This window comes from Lolium perenne, chromosome 2 (assembly GCF_019359855.2).
Source record: "Lolium perenne isolate Kyuss_39 chromosome 2, Kyuss_2.0, whole genome shotgun sequence".
NCBI classification, from domain to species: Eukaryota; Viridiplantae; Streptophyta; class Magnoliopsida; order Poales; family Poaceae; genus Lolium; species Lolium perenne.
The window spans coordinates 3,340,758-3,358,397 of record NC_067245.2 but is presented as its reverse complement, the minus strand read 5'-3'; the positions used below and the strand labels follow the sequence as shown (position 1 = coordinate 3,358,397).

Here is a 17,640-nt window from a genome sequence, read left to right as displayed (position 1 = left end):
GTGGGAAATGCATGCATGACCAGCGGTGACGGTATTCTAATAATGACAACCACGGATTTGCCTAATAATGAGTAATTTCTTTTTCCATGGATCGTTTCGTAATTCAAGGAGGGACTTCCGGGTCCCTCTCGTGCATGATTGATTCCAATGGTAACCACTAATTCCTTCTCCATGAATTACCTTCCTTACCAGGTGAGTTAAACTGAGATTCTTTTCTTTTCATTCGGCTGGAAAAAGATTTAGCAAAAGTTGTAGGACACCGATGTGTGTCAACAACCTTGTGACTAGAGGCAATTCCTTCCAAATGAACTGGCAAGTGTCAACCGAACCAAGCTTGAAGAAGTAACAAGTAAAAAAACAAGATAAGGACGGCGAACGATCCTACGCAACTCGACCGGACGAGGACGAGATCAACATACCATTACATAACACTAGATTTAGATGTGCGCCTTGGCGCACGACCCCGTAAAATTCGCGCTGGTTTATAGTTTTTTAGGTTTTACAAAACAAAGCCAGCAGAATGAAAATAGGACAAAACACACGAAATCACGAAATGTACCACACGCTTATGTACAATCTTTCGCATTGGTAAACAATTGGGAAAATACTATTATGCATCTATAAGGATCAATGATAAATCGTCCAAAAACAAGCAGACCTATAAAATGCAGAGAAATATATTACACATAGTGAAGTAGCGGTATAAGTTCAGAGAAAAATACATTGCTTCTCCATGTGTAAGGTCTACATATATACTCCAGTAGTTCTTGTCCACTAAACAATTGGGAGTACATGAGAAGCTTAGGTGACTTCCTTCACTTTGATACATAGAACGTGAACAAAGCTCAGTAGCATAAACGGTAAGAATCCGAAGAGTGCTCACAACAAGACCCCAGAGGCAAGGAACACACTTGAAGAGCTAGGGCACAAGCTCTCTCGCATCAGTGGATAGTGACCTGATGGGTAAAACACAAAAATCAAGGAATAAGATTTCATTTAAAAAGCATACAAAAACAAATTTTCTAATTTCATTGTACAATAAAATATAATATACTTTACCAGCAACTTCATGACTGAAGCAAGATGTAAGTAGATGATGCCAACAAAGGTATAATATACTTCAGTAGTGTGACAACAACGTCAGGTACGACTACATGATGCCAACAGAAACTAAGAAATATTGCTTAACTCATGCAACTGCAAAATCTAGTTCGTTCTGAATCCTATTGCCAGTGCAAATCAACTAAGCAAGCATCGTTATGAAGCCAATTGCCAGTGAGATATCAACTAAGCAAGTATGAACCTGACATAAATGAAGCATAGCATAAACCATGCTGAATATGAAGTACCCAGCATAGCATGTATATCAAACCATAGAGACCTACATCTAAGTGTCAAAAGTAGGGAAATATATTGCATATAGGTACATATACATGGTCCTAAGATAACAATAATCGAACACAGGGTAGACACCCATTTGGGTTCACAGCAGAGCTGTTCATTATTTACATATAATAATACAAAGCATCAAACAAGAGCAACACGATGATAACAGAGGTCACTACCCAAAACGGAACTTCGGAAGCAGCTAGTACAGAAGGCGGTCAGGTTCTTAGTAATATACAGATACTTTCTCATAGGACTAAAATAAGTAAGGTAAGGCTAGTAAGAGGTAGATCCACCAAGCATTGAAAATAAGTAGCTAATATACATAGTTTGGAGCAGACATGGTATACACAGTAGGGCAAAGGTAGAATACTATATGAACAAAAACAGAGTGTCTAATTAGATGTCTTGGCTCACTTGAGCAAAAACCCACAACATTTTGTTTGTGGAGGACAAGAAGTTGGTGACTTGGGGTCGACTATGTCTTGGATCTCCATGTGTTCAACACCAATTTGTATATGCTATGCACTACTATCGGTCCTAGAAAAACTGCAATACCAAATAATCATCAGTTAAGCAGCCAAGGAGAAAAATTTAAATAAAATACATAGCGATAACTCAGTTGTAAAGAGAAGTAGCTCAGATTTCTTATTTAGCAAGGAGGCAGATGTCAGAACTACGGTGGGCTCTACATACATGACAACGACACTAACATTTTTTGGTAAAAGCAAAACTCAGGAGATATATAAGGTTGTACTTGGTACATACTACATAGATACAAATCAACATGCATCTCCAGATAGAGTTTCAAGCTGGAACCGCTAAGTGTTGGCCTCTCATAGTTGTTCCTCTAAGTCTACACTGCAATCTTCAAATCATCTCTTGCACATGTGAGAGCGAACCTCTCTGATAAAGCATATAAAATAATAGCGAACTGTGACATCAGTATACAGATGAAAATAGGGATTAACCAACGGATAACCAGCGGATCATGCAACGCAGGAAGACATAAGTTACAAAATGATACTTGCATTAGAATTCAGGAACTTATTCAAGGTAGATGATGAACTGGTCCAACTTTCAAAGTTGGAGTGAAAACATTACTGTAAACATTCAAGGAGGAGTCTGGTATCAAGAAGGGAAAAAAGACACAAAGGGAAAATTCCAAATAAAAAAACAGTTTGTAAACCTTAAGAGGTTTCTGATTGCACTGTAAGGATGAAAGACCAACATAACTAACTTTTAATACTTATTACTAACAAAGAGCCATCATGATGATAAAATACCGAAGTTGAACCTGTAATTGGTAAGTACCGCAAAGTCATTTATATTTCCTCAATTGTTTCTGTACAAAATATTGATAGGCTAATTCTTTCCGTATGATTGTTTGTTGCATTGTTTATTCACCTTAAAGCCGTAGGTGTTATTATTATTTACTTCTGTTGGCTGTACATGAAAGGCTCAAAAACATTCTTGTTTCTGGAACATGGGTTTGTTGACAGTCTTACTTATTGTCAGAAATAGCATATAAGTGGGCTACATAATAGTTGGATCTACACACATGCAGGGTGTACACCGACACATATATACGACCGAAGGTTCAAGCTAGGACCGTAGGATGTACTTTTCTTTAAAAGGAACGAACATTTGCAGAAAAGCAAATAATTTGTGGAAATCTTGCTGGGTACTCTTGTAGTAGGATGGACCGCATAGGACTAATATTTATAATTTGACAATGAAAGAACTTCCACCTCTGTACGGGCCTCTAAGAACAAATCTGGACACCATGGAAATAAGTCTACACGTAGATAAAGTGGCATACACAGATTAAGAACTTACTTTGATATGCACCATTCCCTTTCTTTTTCATCAAAAGATGGATCCCGAGCCTATGAACTTATCTTCCTCCATTCAACAATATATATAATACTTCACCGATAATTTAGGGCGCCTAGCACATAAGAACCACACCTGAACAATGTTGGCAAGTGACTTCACATCAGTGGTTTCTCTATCTTCTTTTGCCAAAAATAATTTTGAAATATGACAAGATTACAAAGCATATCTGCTATAGAATATATAATAAATAAGATGATTTTCCAATTCGAAACAGGGTTGCAAATTTCCCTATTTATGGTCAACAGGGGTTGAAAGAATACCTTGGGGACAAATTCAAAGTGCCAGCCAGCGAAGACATATTTTTTGCAGCACTCCACATTATTGTAAGACAACCATGACCTGAAATGGAACTGAAGGGCAACTGTTAAGAATAAGGAATCAGATACAAAAGCATCCAAATTCCACCCTATATTCAAATAAAGAGCAAGAAAAAATAGCAAATAGAAAACTAATACATTTGCACTCTACAAGATGGCTGTTCATACAAATAACAACAACTGTATTGCTGAAGAGCACTGGTAAGAACAAGGAATCAGAGACAAAAGCATGCAGATGCCATCCTATATTCAAATAAATAGCAAATAGAAAACTAATACATTTGCACAGTACATGTTGGCTGTTCATACAATCATGGTTCAGATCGATATACACCAGTACACTTGCATGGACATTACAAAGCTAACATACCTGAGCTCATTACAGGTAAATTGCAGTAATATATTTGACCTCTGAGCACAAGATGCATATTATACATTGAATCCATTTTCAGAGAACGAAGGTGTCACATATAATCGGTAAATTTCCTCTCTTTAGAACAACACCGTTTTATCTTTCACCTAGAGCTATTGGGTGCAGTGGGACAGTGACGTGTATGAAAAAATGGGCATTTCCAAGATGAATAATGGGTATTGTAAAGAGTATGAAAGAAGGTGATAAAACGTAAAAGAAAAGGTAGAGCAGCAAACCTTGCAGTAGTCAATTTCCAAATATAGTGATTGAAGATTACACTTAACCGAATCTTCGCCCCAAGCAATTTGAAAACTGAGAAATTGAGCAGTATTCGAGCAGATCTGTATAGTAGCCACAGAAAAACTGTTAGATTTCTCAACCGATTTAAAGCATAGAACTATGAGCAAAAACAATTGGTAAGAGAAAGAAGGAAAGAGGTGGTATCCTGTACAACAGCAGGGACATAACCAGATGCGATGTGCAGCTTAACTAAAAAATGAGGTTACCGGGAATATATAGAGAGAGGGAGGGAAAGAAACCGTCCTTTGGTGCGAGCAGGGGGCGGGGGCAGGAGCTCCGATGGCCGTTCCCAGCTATGAACCGCCCTGCCGTCGGCCAGATCGACAGCGAGGAGGAGCATCCCGGCCAGGAAATCGCCCACAGCCGCGAAATCTCATAGGAACCACTACTCCCGGGTCGCCACAGCCACGTGTATTTCGACCTACCACCTCATGCACATCAGAGATGAGGGGATGAGGATGAACTCACCGGCGACGGTCAGAGAGCTCACCGGGCGGGTCGAGGCCGCAGATGGCAGCGCAAGGGGGGGGGGGGGGGCAGAGAGCAGACGCCAGCCTCAACACGAATGAGGAGAGCGGGAGGGGATGCGTCGTGGATGAGGAGAGGCGCGAAGGCGGCGGCTGGGAGAGAGAGGAGGAGGAGAGGCATTGGAGAGGAGGAGCTTGGCGATTGGGTGGATGGCGGCTGTGCAGGGATTGGGGAGGAGCAGCTCGTGCACGATTGGTGGCTAGGTTACCACGGATGGAAAGGTCGAAAGTACCCCTGTCTATGCCCGCGCGGAGAAGATATTTTCGACGGCCGGCGCGAGGCGAGCGCGACCCAGAAAACGACCCACAGCGACTGACGCGCGGGCCCGACCGACCGTAGGACCCAAACGCAGTCAGACGCGGGTAGATGTTGGACATCGCATGTGTTTCGCTAGTGCCAAGGATCGACGGGGTAAAATTGCGCGCGTGCTCCGCGCCAACCAGAAGGCACGCTGCTGCCCAGGAACGAACGGCTGAGATCGATTTTCAGCCAGCCTCTGTAAAAATCGGACGGTGCACATTCTTAGGGCGCTGTGAAGCTCCCTATGGGGGGCATCGTTTATACCTTTAGATTCCAGTGTGGCTTAATCACAAATATGGTCAGCACACAAAAACACAAACATTAATAGCTAGAATGGACGCAGGAAATAAGCAAAGAATCTTCACGAAATATAGTCATACTTGCATTACTGCAACCAGAATATCCTCATCACTAGGTTCAAGATCAGCTCAACAAAATGGCCCATGGATCACGAACCACAACCTATTTACAACATCACCCTAGCTCCAAGGCAATAAAGATCGTTGTTTCCTTTCTATTCACGAGACGTTGGTTATCCTTGTCAAGGCGGCGACATTAAGGTCTCCCGCCACACTTCCTCCAGCTGGTTATCCTTGTCAAGGGGCGACATTCAGGTCTCGCTCCGCACTACCTCCAGCACTTCCTTCGGCTGGTTATGCTTGTCAAGGCGGCGACATTCAGGTCTCCCTCCGCACTTCCTCCGGCTGGTTATCCTTGTCAAGGCGGCGACATTCAGATCTACCTCAGCACTCCCTCCAGCACTTCCTTCGGCTGGTTATGCTTGTCAACAAGGCGACATTCGTGTCTCCCTCCTCCTTGATGCTCAAGGTGTTGTAGATCTCCCCAAGAGTCTTTCCCTTTATCATGTCATCAACTGTGTGGCAGCCCGGGCCCAGTTAGTTAGCAGCCTGTGGAGCCAAAATAAGAGCACAATGATCAGGTATCTGACTTGAAATAAAAAGAAACGATCAAGCTAGACAAGGATATTGAATTGGAGGATCTGTCTGCGCTCAAGCTGGTGGCAGTTAAGCAGGGGTTTCTGCACTTACACTGGATGGCTGTTGAGGAGCCGGGCATTGTTCCTCTTTGCGACTTCTTCTCCCTCTGCCTGGAGAAAGAAGAGATGAAAAAGATCTTTTCTCTCTATGAATATGAACTGGAGTGGTCATATCCCTAGTCCCTACATCATGCTGTGGCCTTCTTCCTTGGTGTGCAACAAGGTGAACCCTCAGATTTAAGATGGTCGACTAAGAGCAATCCATGTTGTTTTATTTTACAGTTAATCGGTATGTTCTGAACTCATGGTTTGCTATGGTATTATGATGGAATGATGGTTAGTTTACTCATTTATAGAATAAATCAAGACGATCAATTTTTACACACACACGAGCAACAAGCCAGCCATCGGGGCTTAATCTATCTATACTAGCTAGCTAGTCATCTGCACTATACGCAGCTCCGGCCGTCCAGCATTGAGGAAACCATCATAGAGGAAATAATTTGGAAAACCATTCAAAATTCTCTACCAGATACAACTTAGCTAGCCAAGGACCAAAATATCAATTGGCAGCAATTGATGAAGAAGAAAACGCCAGGCACTGTCCTTAAGATGCTCCTCCCCAGCCAACTAGCATCAAAGTCGTCGGCGGCGGCAGAGTGCCTCCTCTCCTCTCTCTCCTCTCCGAGCAAGAGTCAAAGTCTAAGTCGTCCACACGACGCACGCGTTGGCTACATCCCTCCTCATATTTATAGAGTAAAGTTTAAGAGCAGGAGGATTTGAAAGTGTTTCGTTTTTGAGAGAGGGAAAAGGGGTACGTACAAAACAAGGCGGGAACGCGAAATTATTTTGCTTCTCTCTTCAATCCTAGTAATTCTCTATTCTGACGATAAAGAGGATGGACGGTAGATACGGCTAGTGCCACGGATCGGTGATGTGTTAGCGAGGAGGATTCAGGGAATTAATTAATGCTGAGAGTGCATGCATGGCAGGTCCGGTGGTGATACGTAATATTCTCATGATGACAGCCACCAATTGTTCAACAATGCTACACCTACGTAAAAACGCTAATGCTACGGGATGACGTGGAGTCGGACCTGGAGGTTAGATGCGCTAGCGTGAAATTAGAAGGAAGTGGGCACGAAAACAAAATAGGCCAACAGTTTTTGTCTCTCTCGCAAAGGAAAAGAATCCCAATCCCCATCCTTCTCTCGGGCTACGGGGCGACGGCGGGTCGTACATCGGCGGCGCAAGAGGCGAGATCCTACGATGCGGCGCTGGTGTCCAGGTGCCCCGGTGCGGCGGAGCAAACTGAGCTCGCCATTGGTGGCGTGACACAATGAATTTTAACGAGACGCGGCTTAGGGCTGGGGCAAGGCGATCTCCTCCTCGTCGGCAGCGGCGCGGTGGGCTCCCCCTCGCCAGAAGCAGCCCGAGATCGAGGTAGCCACCAATGTTGGCCCACGAACTCGACCGGGGCGATGGCCGCCGGCGACGCTCAGAACGACCTACCTCGTCTCCAAAGACGATGAGTACCTCTACTTCCGGTGTAAAAACCAGGGTCTAGCGACCTGCCTGAATAATTTCAGCAGGGAGGACAAGCAGGCAGGAGCTCAGATGCCCCACGAGTGATAAATCACATATACTGAACAATAATCTGAATGTCATGCGTGCAATGTATCGAATGTATGAGATATTCAGTAATGTAGCTGTCCAATGAAATGTAATGGACGTATGAGATGTTCAGTCATCGCATATACACAGAGATTGTAAAGCTTTTCCACGTGACTTGTTCTCCTCTTGAATATTGAATCCTTGTAATGGAAAATTCCTTATCGTTTTTGTTGGTGAAACTCCTGTTATTTTTTCATAATGGCAAACACAAAGTGGTAAGTCTGGGTTGTACTTAAAGCCATATTACCATTCCAGTTACACAAGAAGCCTTTGCACATAATTCATGATTGACATTTGTTTTTCAACCTTACAAGTGCAAATAAAATATGATGTAGCTTCTAACTAGACTCATTCTATTATCCAACTCTCCATCTCCATCAAATTGCATCGCTATAGAGAACTTGACACTGCGGCAGAGCTCTGTTGAACTTCGAACGGCAAGCTTGTGTATTTTCCAAAAATTGGTGGCATAACCATTGTCGATGAACCTCCTGCTGGTACTGGAAGTGTGATCATTGGATTTATGTTGCCAGTACTAGTGCTGAAGTCAATGGTTCCTGCTCGAAACAAGAATAAAGGAATGACATGAATGTTGAAGTAACTATATTACAAATAGATGTGTGGGTGGCACAGGCTGCTGGGTTGCGCCAATACCTCAAGGGTTGGGGGGGCAAATAGGAGCAGGGAGAATAGAGCTTGCAAGGCTGCTCTAGCCGCTGAAATCCAAGAGTTGGATTTGCTTGCTGATGCTGGTTCGTTGGATGCTGAGGGTTGGGCCTACCGCTATTCCCTTGAAGATCAACTGACAAAACTCTTTGAGCTTGAGGAAGAATACTGGCGCCAACGTGGGCGCCTGGATTGGACCCTTAAAGGTGATGCAAACACGGCATATTTTCATTCCATAGCAAATGGCCGCAGACGGAAATGCCTGATTACTAACCTGAACACGGAGGGAGGAACTATTGTTGAGAAGGGGGAGATCCAGGCTCACATTTACCAATTCTACCGCGAGCTGCTTGGTACTGAGGATCCAAAACCCTTAACCACCTCTCCGCAGCTTTGGAGTGCTGACCAACAGGCTAATGCTGAAGAAAATTTGGCGCTGTCCCTATCCTTCACTGCTGAAGAACTTGATGAGGTTCTGCGAGACACTAAGACAAACACGGCACCTGGGCCAGATGGCTTCCCAGTTGCTTTCTACAAGAAGTTCTGGCCAACCTTGAGACCCTTGGTGCTGATCATTCTGAACGGCTTTGCGCTAGGCATGCTTGATGTTTCTAGACTCAATTTTGGCATCCTTTCCCTCATCCCCAAAGTGCCTGGGGCTGAGTCCATTAAGCTGTTCCGTCCCATTGCCCTTATCAATGTCATCTTCAAACTGATCTCCAAAGCATATGCAACAAGACTTTCTCCGGTAGCGCACCGGATTATTGCACACTCTCAGACTGCGTTCATCAAAGGTCGGTACATTCATGACGGGGCTTTGGCACTTCACGAAATAGTCCATGAGATCAAGAGCAAGAGGCAGAATGCAGTGTGATACGTCCCCGACGTATCCATAATTTCTGTCGTTCCATGCTTGTTTTATGACAATACTTACATGTTTTGCTTGCACTTTATGATGATTTCATGCATTTTCCGGAACTAACCTATTAACGAGATGCCACAGTGCCAGTTCCTGTTTTCTGCTGTTTTTGGTTCCAGAAAGGCTGTTCGGGCAATATTCTCGGAATTGGACGAAATCAACGCCAAACCTCCTATTTTTCCCGGAAGGCTCCAGAACACCGAAGAAGAGTCGGAGAGGGGCCAGGGGGCCACCACACCACATGGCGGCGCGGGCCAGACCCAGGCCGCGCCGGCCTAGGGTGTGGCGCCCCCAGGGTGCCCTCCTGCGCCGCCTCTTCGCCTATAAAATCCCTTTCGACCTAAAAACGCAGTACCAATTGACGAAACTCCAGAAAAGTTACAGTGGCGCCGCCGCCATCGCGAAACTCCAATTCGGGGGACAGAAGTCTCTGTCCCGGCACCCTGCCGGGACGGGGAAGTGCCCCCGGAAGCCATCTCCATCAACGCCACCGCCTCCGCCATGCTCCGTGAGTAGTTCCCCCATGGACTACGGGTTCTAGCTGTAGCTATGTCGGTATTCTCTCCTCCATGTACCTCAATACAATGGTCTCATGAGCTGCCTTACATGATTGAGATTCATCTGATGTAATCGGTGTTGTGTTTGTTGGGATCCGATGGATGATACATTATGATTAGTCTATCTATAAAGTTTGTGAAGTTATTGTTGCTGCAATCTTGTTATTCTTAATGCTTGTCACTAGGGCCCGAGTGGCATGATCTTAGATTTGAGCTCTATACTTGTTGCTTAGATTGTATCTACAAGTTGTATGCACATGTCACTGTCCGGAACCAATGGCCCCGAAGTGACAGAAATCGGGACAACCGGAGGGGATGGTAGTGATGTGAGGATCACATGTTTTCACGGAGTGTTAATGCTTTGCTCTGGTACTCTATTAAAAGGAGTACCTTAATATCCAGTAGTTTCCCTTGAGGCCCGGCTGCCACCGGCTGGTAGGACAAAAGATGTTGTGCAAGTTTCTCATTGCGAGCACGTACGACTATATACGGAAAACATGCCTACATGATTAATAATCTTGATGTTCTATCTTAATGCTTTGATTCCTATCAATTGCCCAACTGTAATTTGTTCACCCAACACTTGTCACTTATTGGAGAGTTACCACTAGTGTAGATCGCTGGGAACCCCGGTCCATCTCTCATCATTATATACTTGTTCTACATGTCATTGGAAGTAGTATCAACTATTTTCCGATGCCATTGCTCTCATATTGCTATTACTGCTGCTGTGTTACTGTTACTACTGCTCTCATATTACTGCTACTTTCACATCACCCCTGTTGCTAGTGTTTTTACAGGTGCAGCTGAATTGACAACTCAGTTGTTAAGGCTTATAAGTATTCTTTACCTCCCCTTGTGTCGAATCAATAAATTGGGTTATACTACCCTCGAAGACTATCGCGATCCCCTATACTTGTGGGTCATCAAGACTGTTTTCTGGCGCCGTTGCCGGGGAGGCATAGCTCTACTCATAAGTTCACCTGGGGAGTACACTCTACCTATTTCTCTGTTTTATTTTATTTTGTTTTGCTTAGTTTACTTTTTCCTAGTTTATTTGTGCTTAGTTTATTTCTGTCTAGTATTACTTTGCTTAGTTTACTTTTGTCTAGTTTATTTCAGTCTTGTTTTATTTTTCTCATATACCCAAAAATCCATAAAAATTTGAAAATCCGAAAAATTAAAAACTGCTATTATGGGAGAACCTACAACCTACTTGGAGCTTATGGAATGTTATAATTGTTATAGAGAATCAAGAACTGGTAGAATAATGAGTGCTATGATAGAAAAATTAAATACAATTGCTAGAATCTTGCTTAGACGCCATGATATAAACTGTTGCTCTCAACAGGATACTAAACATCTTAAATTTCAATGTGGCTTTAGTGAGGAATATTTTATTAAGAGCTATAATCGGAATTGCTATATTCATTATGGGTTCGAAGAGGTAGAACAATTTGTCTTATTTATGGGAGCCTCCGAGATAGAATCCTTCATGGTTGAGAATTATGAAACTTGTGCTATTTGTAAGGACCTTAAAGATTATGTCTCTACTATCCTTAATTCTTGCATAGAATGCTACAGTAGGAATCCTTATATCCTTGATTATAAAGAGAGACACATTAATGCACAATAATGCACTCACAATTTGCAGGAACCGGTGGAAGAAGAAACTGATGAACCTGAAAGCGCATTGGATGAAAAAGAGGAGGAAATTGATGAACCTGAAAGCTCATTGGATGAAAAAGAAGAGGAGAGCGACGAACAAAAGGAGGAAGAATGGATTAGCTACCCATGCCAACCTTCTAATGAGAGTAACTCTTCATCTCTTACACTATTTGATTGTCCTCCATGCTTACCGAAAGAGGTTGAATGTTATGTTCATGTGGATTCTCTTGAAATATTACCTATGAGTAAAACTTGTGAGAATAATTATGCTACTGTTATATATGATAATCCATGCTACTTTGATAAATCTTATGAAAATGCTTTGTTTGTGCCTGATGTCGAAATGCATGGTACTAAACAATTTTGCTTAGCAAATGTTTATGATAAAGCTCTAGATGATGGTCCTATGTTACTTGATACTATTAATTGTACTACTAATGAAAATGGGATTGGAGAGTCCTTGACTTATTCTATGAGTCCCATATCTCTTGAGATTGATCAACTACCTTGTTATATTATTAATAAAAGTAAGTTTGAAAGTTTTTATTCCATTATTCTTGAACTTGATAAAAATTATGTGTTTGGAAATCTTGAGAAGCATGCTGCATGTGATAGTTATATTGTTGAGTTTGTTCATGAAGCTACTGAAAATTATTATGAGAGAGGAAAATATGGTAGTAGAAATTTTCATGGTACTAATACACCTCTCTATATGCTGAAATTGTTGAAGTTACACTTGTTCTATCTTCTTATGCTTGTCACTTTGTTCTTCATGAATTTATTTGTGTACAAGATTCCTTTGCATAGGAAGCATGTTAGACTTAAATGTGTTTTGAATTTGCCTCTTGATGCTCTCTTTTGCTTCAAATACTATTTCTTGTGAGTGCATCATTAAAACTGCTGAGCCCATCTTAATGGCTATAAAGAAAGCAACTTCTTGGGAGATAACCCATGTGTTATTTTGCTACAGTACTTTGTTTTATATTTGTGTCTTGGAAGTTGTTTACTACTGTAGCAACCGCTCCTTATCTTAGTTTTGTGTTTTGTTGTGCCAAGTGAAACCTCTAATCGAAGGTTGATGCTAGATTTGGATTTCTGCGCAGAAACAGATTTCTATCTGTCACGAATCTGAGTCTAATTCTCTGTAGGAAACTCAGAAAATTATGCCAATTTACGTGCGTGTTCCTCAGATATTTACGCAACTTTCATTAGTTTTGAGTTTTCTGATTTGAGCAACGGAAGTATTTTATTAAAATTCGTCTTTACTGGCTGTTCTGTTTTGGCAGATTCTGTCTCTGTTTTTTGCATTGTCTCTTGCGGACTTTAAGCGAGGTTTTCTAGACGTAGAGAGCTGTAGCTAATGTTTTATTGAGTTCTTGCAATGTGCTACTACAGGACCAAGGTGGATTCAAATTTTTTGAGTACTAACCCCTCTAATGAAGTTTATGAGAAGTTTGTTGTGAAGGAAGTTTTCAAGGGTCAAGAGAGGAGGATGATATATGATCAAGAAGAGTGAAAAGTCTAAGCTTGGGGATGCCCCCGTGGTTCATCCCTGCATATTTCAAGAAGACTCAAGCGTTTAAGCTTGGGGATGCCCAAGGCATCCCCTTCTTCATCAACTTATCAGGTTCCTCCCCTGAAACTATATTTTTATTCAGTCACATCATATGTGCTTTACTTGGAGCGTCTGTGTGTTTATTTTTCGTTTTGTTTATGTTTGAATAAATTCGGATCCTAGCAATCCTTGTTTGGGAGAGAGACACGCTCCGCTTTTTCATATGAACACTTGTTCTTCGTTTTACTTTTAATGTTCAATGATAAAAGTTGGAAGCTACAATACTTATTGTTTGGTTGGAAATAGAAAATGCCTCATATGTTGTGGATAATTTGACACTTGGCAATTGTTTTGAGCTCTCAAGTAGATCATGATTAAGTTTTTTCATGTAGTTTAAACCTATTAGTGGAGAACTACCGTAGAGCTTGTTGAAATTGGTTTGCATAATTGATCTCTCTTAAGGTCTAGATATTTTTTGGTAAAGTGTTTGAGCAACAAGGAAGACAGTGTAGAGTATTATAATGCTTGCAATATGTTTTTATGTAAGTTTTGTTGTACCGGTTCATACTTGTGTTTGCTTCAAACAACCTTGCTAGCCAAAGCCTTGTACTGAGAGGGAATACTTCTCGTACATCCAAAAACCTTGAGCCAAAACCTATGCCATTTGTGTCCACCATACCTACCTACTATGTGGTATTTCCTGCCATTCCAAAGTAAATTGTTTGAGTGCTACCTTTAAACAATTCAAAATGCTTCTCAATTTGTGTTAATGTTTTATAGCTCATGAGGAAGTATGTGGTGTTTATCTTTCAATCTTGTTGGGCAACTTTCACCAATGGACTAGTGGCTACATCCGCTTATCCAATAATTTTGCAAAAAGAGCTGGCAATGGGATTCCCAGTCCCAAATTAATTAACAAAATAGACACTCCTCCATGGTATGTGATTGTTGGACGGCACCCGAAGGATTCGGTTAGCCATGGCTTGTGTAAGCAAAGGTTGGGAGGAGTGTCATCATAATAAAACTATAATAAAAAGGCACTCCTTCATGGTATGAGATTGTTGGCAGGCACCCGAGGATTCGGTTAGCCATGGTTTGTGAAAGAAAGGTTGGAAGGAGTGCCACCCAAAAATAAAAATAAAATGGGAGCCGCTCTTTGAAGGTTTGTCTGGCAAGGGGGTTAGAGTGCCCACTACCATTCGTTGACAACAACAAACACCTCTCAAAACTTTAATTTTTATGCTCTATATATGTTTTCAAAACCAAAGCTCTAGCACAAATATAGCAATCGATGCTTTCCTCTTTGAAGGACCATTCTTTTACTTTATGTTGAGTCAGTATACCTACTTCCTTCCATCTTAGAAGCAAACACTTGTGTTAACTGTGCATTGATTCTTACATACTTGCATATTTGCATTCATCATATTACTTTATATTGACAATATCCATGAGATATGCATGTTGAAAGTTGAAAACAACCGCTGAAACTTATATCTTCCTTTGTGTTGCTTCGATGCCTTTACTTTGAATCTATTGCTTTATGAGTTAACTCTTGTGAAATCTTTTGATGCTTGTCTTGAAAGTACTATTCATGAAAAGTTTTGCTATATGTTATCTATTTGTTAGCAACTATAGATCATTGCCTTGAGTCACTTCATTCATTTCATATGCTTTGTAATAGTATGATCAAGGTTATGTAAGTAGCATGTCACTACAGAAATTATTCTTTTTATCGTTTACCTGCTCGGGACGAGCAGGAACTAAGCTTGGGGATGCTGATACGTCCCCGACGTATCCATAATTTCTGTCGTTCCATGCTTGTTTTATGACAATACTTACATGTTTTGCTTGCACTTTATGATGATTTCATGCATTTTCCGGAACTAACCTATTAACGAGATGCCACAGTGCCAGTTCCTGTTTTCTGCTGTTTTTGGTTCCAGAAAGGCTGTTCGGGCAATATTCTCGGAATTGGACGAAATCAACGCCAAACCTCCTATTTTTCCCGGAAGGCTCCAGAACACCGAAGAAGAGTCGGAGAGGGGTCAGGGGGCCACCACACCACATGGCGGCGCGGGCCAGACCCAGGCCGCGCCGGCCTATGGTGTGGCGCCCCCAGGTGCCCTCCTGCGCCGCCTCTTCGCCTATAAAATCCCTTTCGACCTAAAAACGCAGTACCAATTGACGAAACTCCAGAAAAGTTAATGTGGCGCCGCCGCCATCGCGAAACTCCAATTCGGGGGACAGAAGTCTCTGTCCCGGCACCCTGCCGGGACGGGGAAGTGCCCCCGGAAGCCATCTCCATCAACGCCACCGCCTCCGCCATGCTCCGTGAGTAGTTCCCCCATGGACTACGGGTTCTAGCTGTAGCTATGTCGGTATTCTCTCCTCCATGTACCTCAATACAATGGTCTCATGAGCTGCCTTACATGATTGAGATTCATCTGATGTAATCGGTGTTGTGTTTGTTGGGATCCGATGGATGATACATTATGATTAGTCTATCTATAAAGTTTGTGAAGTTATTGTTGCTGCAATCTTGTTATTCTTAATGCTTGTCACTAGGGCCCGAGTGGCATGATCTTAGATTTGAGCTCTATACTTGTTGCTTAGATTGTATCTACAAGTTGTATGCACATGTCACTGTCCGGAACCAATGGCCCCGAAGTGACAGAAATCGGGACAACCGGAGGGGATGGTAGTGATGTGAGGATCACATGTTTTCACGGAGTGTTAATGCTTTGCTCTGGTACTCTATTAAAAGGAGTACCTTAATATCCAGTAGTTTCCCTTGAGGCCCGGCTGCCACCGGCTGGTAGGACAAAAGATGTTGTGCAAGTTTCTCATTGCGAGCACGTACGACTATATACGGAAAACATGCCTACATGATTAATAATCTTGATGTTCTATCTTAATGCTTTGATTCCTATCAATTGCCCAACTGTAATTTGTTCACCCAACACTTGTCACTTATTGGAGAGTTACCACTAGTGTAGATCGCTGGGAACCCCGGTCCATCTCTCATCATTATATACTTGTTCTACATGTCATTGGAAGTAGTATCAACTATTTTCCGATGCCATTGCTCTCATATTGCTATTACTGCTGCTGTGTTACTGTTACTACTGCTCTCATATTACTGCTACTTTCACATCACCCCTGTTGCTAGTGTTTTTCCTGGTGCAGCTGAATTGACAACTCAGTTGTTAAGGCTTATAAGTATTCTTTACCTCCCCTTGTGTCGAATCAATAAATTGGGTTATACTACCCTCGAAGACTATCGCGATCCCCTATACTTGTGGGTCATCAAGACTGTTTTCTGGCGCCGTTGCCGGGGAGGCATAGCTCTACTCATAAGTTCACCTGGGGAGTACACTCTACCTCTTTCTCTGTTTTATTTTATTTTGTTTTGCTTAGTTTACTTTTTCCTAGTTTATTTGTGCTTAGTTTATTTCTGTCTAGTATTACTTTGCTTAGTTTACTTTTTTCTAGTTTATTTCAGTCTTGTTTTATTTTTCTCATATACCCAAAAATCCATAAAAATTTGAAAATCCGAAAAATTAAAAACTGCTATTATGGGAGAACCTACAACCTACTTGGAGCTTATGGAATGTTATAATTGTTATAGAGAATCAAGAACTGGTAGAATAATGAGTGCTATGATAAAAAAAATTAAATACAATTGCTAGAATCTTGCTTAGACGCCATGATATAAACTGTTGCTCTCAACAGGATACTAAACATCTTAAATTTCAATGTGGCTTTAGTGAGGAATATTTTATTAAGAGCTATAATCGGAATTGCTATATTCATTATGGGTTCGAAGAGGTAGAACAATTTGTCTTATTTATGGGAGCCTCCGAGATAGAATCCTTCATGGTTGAGAATTATGAAACTTGTGCTATTTGTAAGGACCTTAAAGATTATGTCTCTACTATCCTTAATTCTTGCATAGAATGCTACAGTAGGAATCCTTATATCCTTGATTATAAAGAGAGACACATTAATGCACAATAATGCACTCACAATTTGCAGGAACCGGTGGAAGAAGAAACCGATGAACACGAAAGCGCATTGGATGAAAAAGAGGAGGAAATTGATGAACCTGAAAGCTCATTGGATGAAAAAGAAGAGGAGAGCGACGAACAAAAGGAGGAAGAATGGATTAGCTACCCATGCCAACCTTCTAATGAGAGTAACTCTTCATCTCTTACACTATTTGATTGTCCTCCATGCTTACCGAAAGAGGTTGAATGTTATGTTCATGTGGATTCTCTTGAAATATTACCTATGAGTAAAACTTGTGAGAATAATTATGCTACTGTTATATATGATAATCCATGCTACTTTGATAAATCTTATGAAAATGCTTTGTTTGTGCCTGATGTCGAAATGCATGGTACTAAACAATTTTGCTTAGCAAATGTTTATGATAAAGCTCTAGATGATGGTCCTATGTTAC

The 17,640-nt window shown here is 41.8% G+C and overlaps 1 long non-coding RNA gene across 4 annotated transcripts; it reads right to left on the bottom strand.

Moving 5' to 3' along the window:
• Nucleotides 1-585: 585 nt before the first annotated feature.
• On the bottom strand, nucleotides 586-5,019 carry LOC127330941 (uncharacterized). 4 transcript variants are annotated; one of them, XR_007869470.2, is made up of 6 exons: nucleotides 4,805-5,019; nucleotides 4,251-4,735; nucleotides 3,546-3,635; nucleotides 2,155-3,357; nucleotides 1,804-1,935; nucleotides 586-956 (listed from the first exon to the last, which is right to left on the bottom strand). It is a non-coding gene; the product is annotated as an uncharacterized lncRNA (long non-coding RNA). The 4 variants fall into 4 exon arrangements; XR_011751258.1 differs by having other exon boundaries at nucleotides 1,804-2,292; nucleotides 3,226-3,357; XR_007869468.2 differs by having other exon boundaries at nucleotides 3,226-3,357.
• Nucleotides 5,020-17,640: the final 12,621 nt, after the last annotated feature.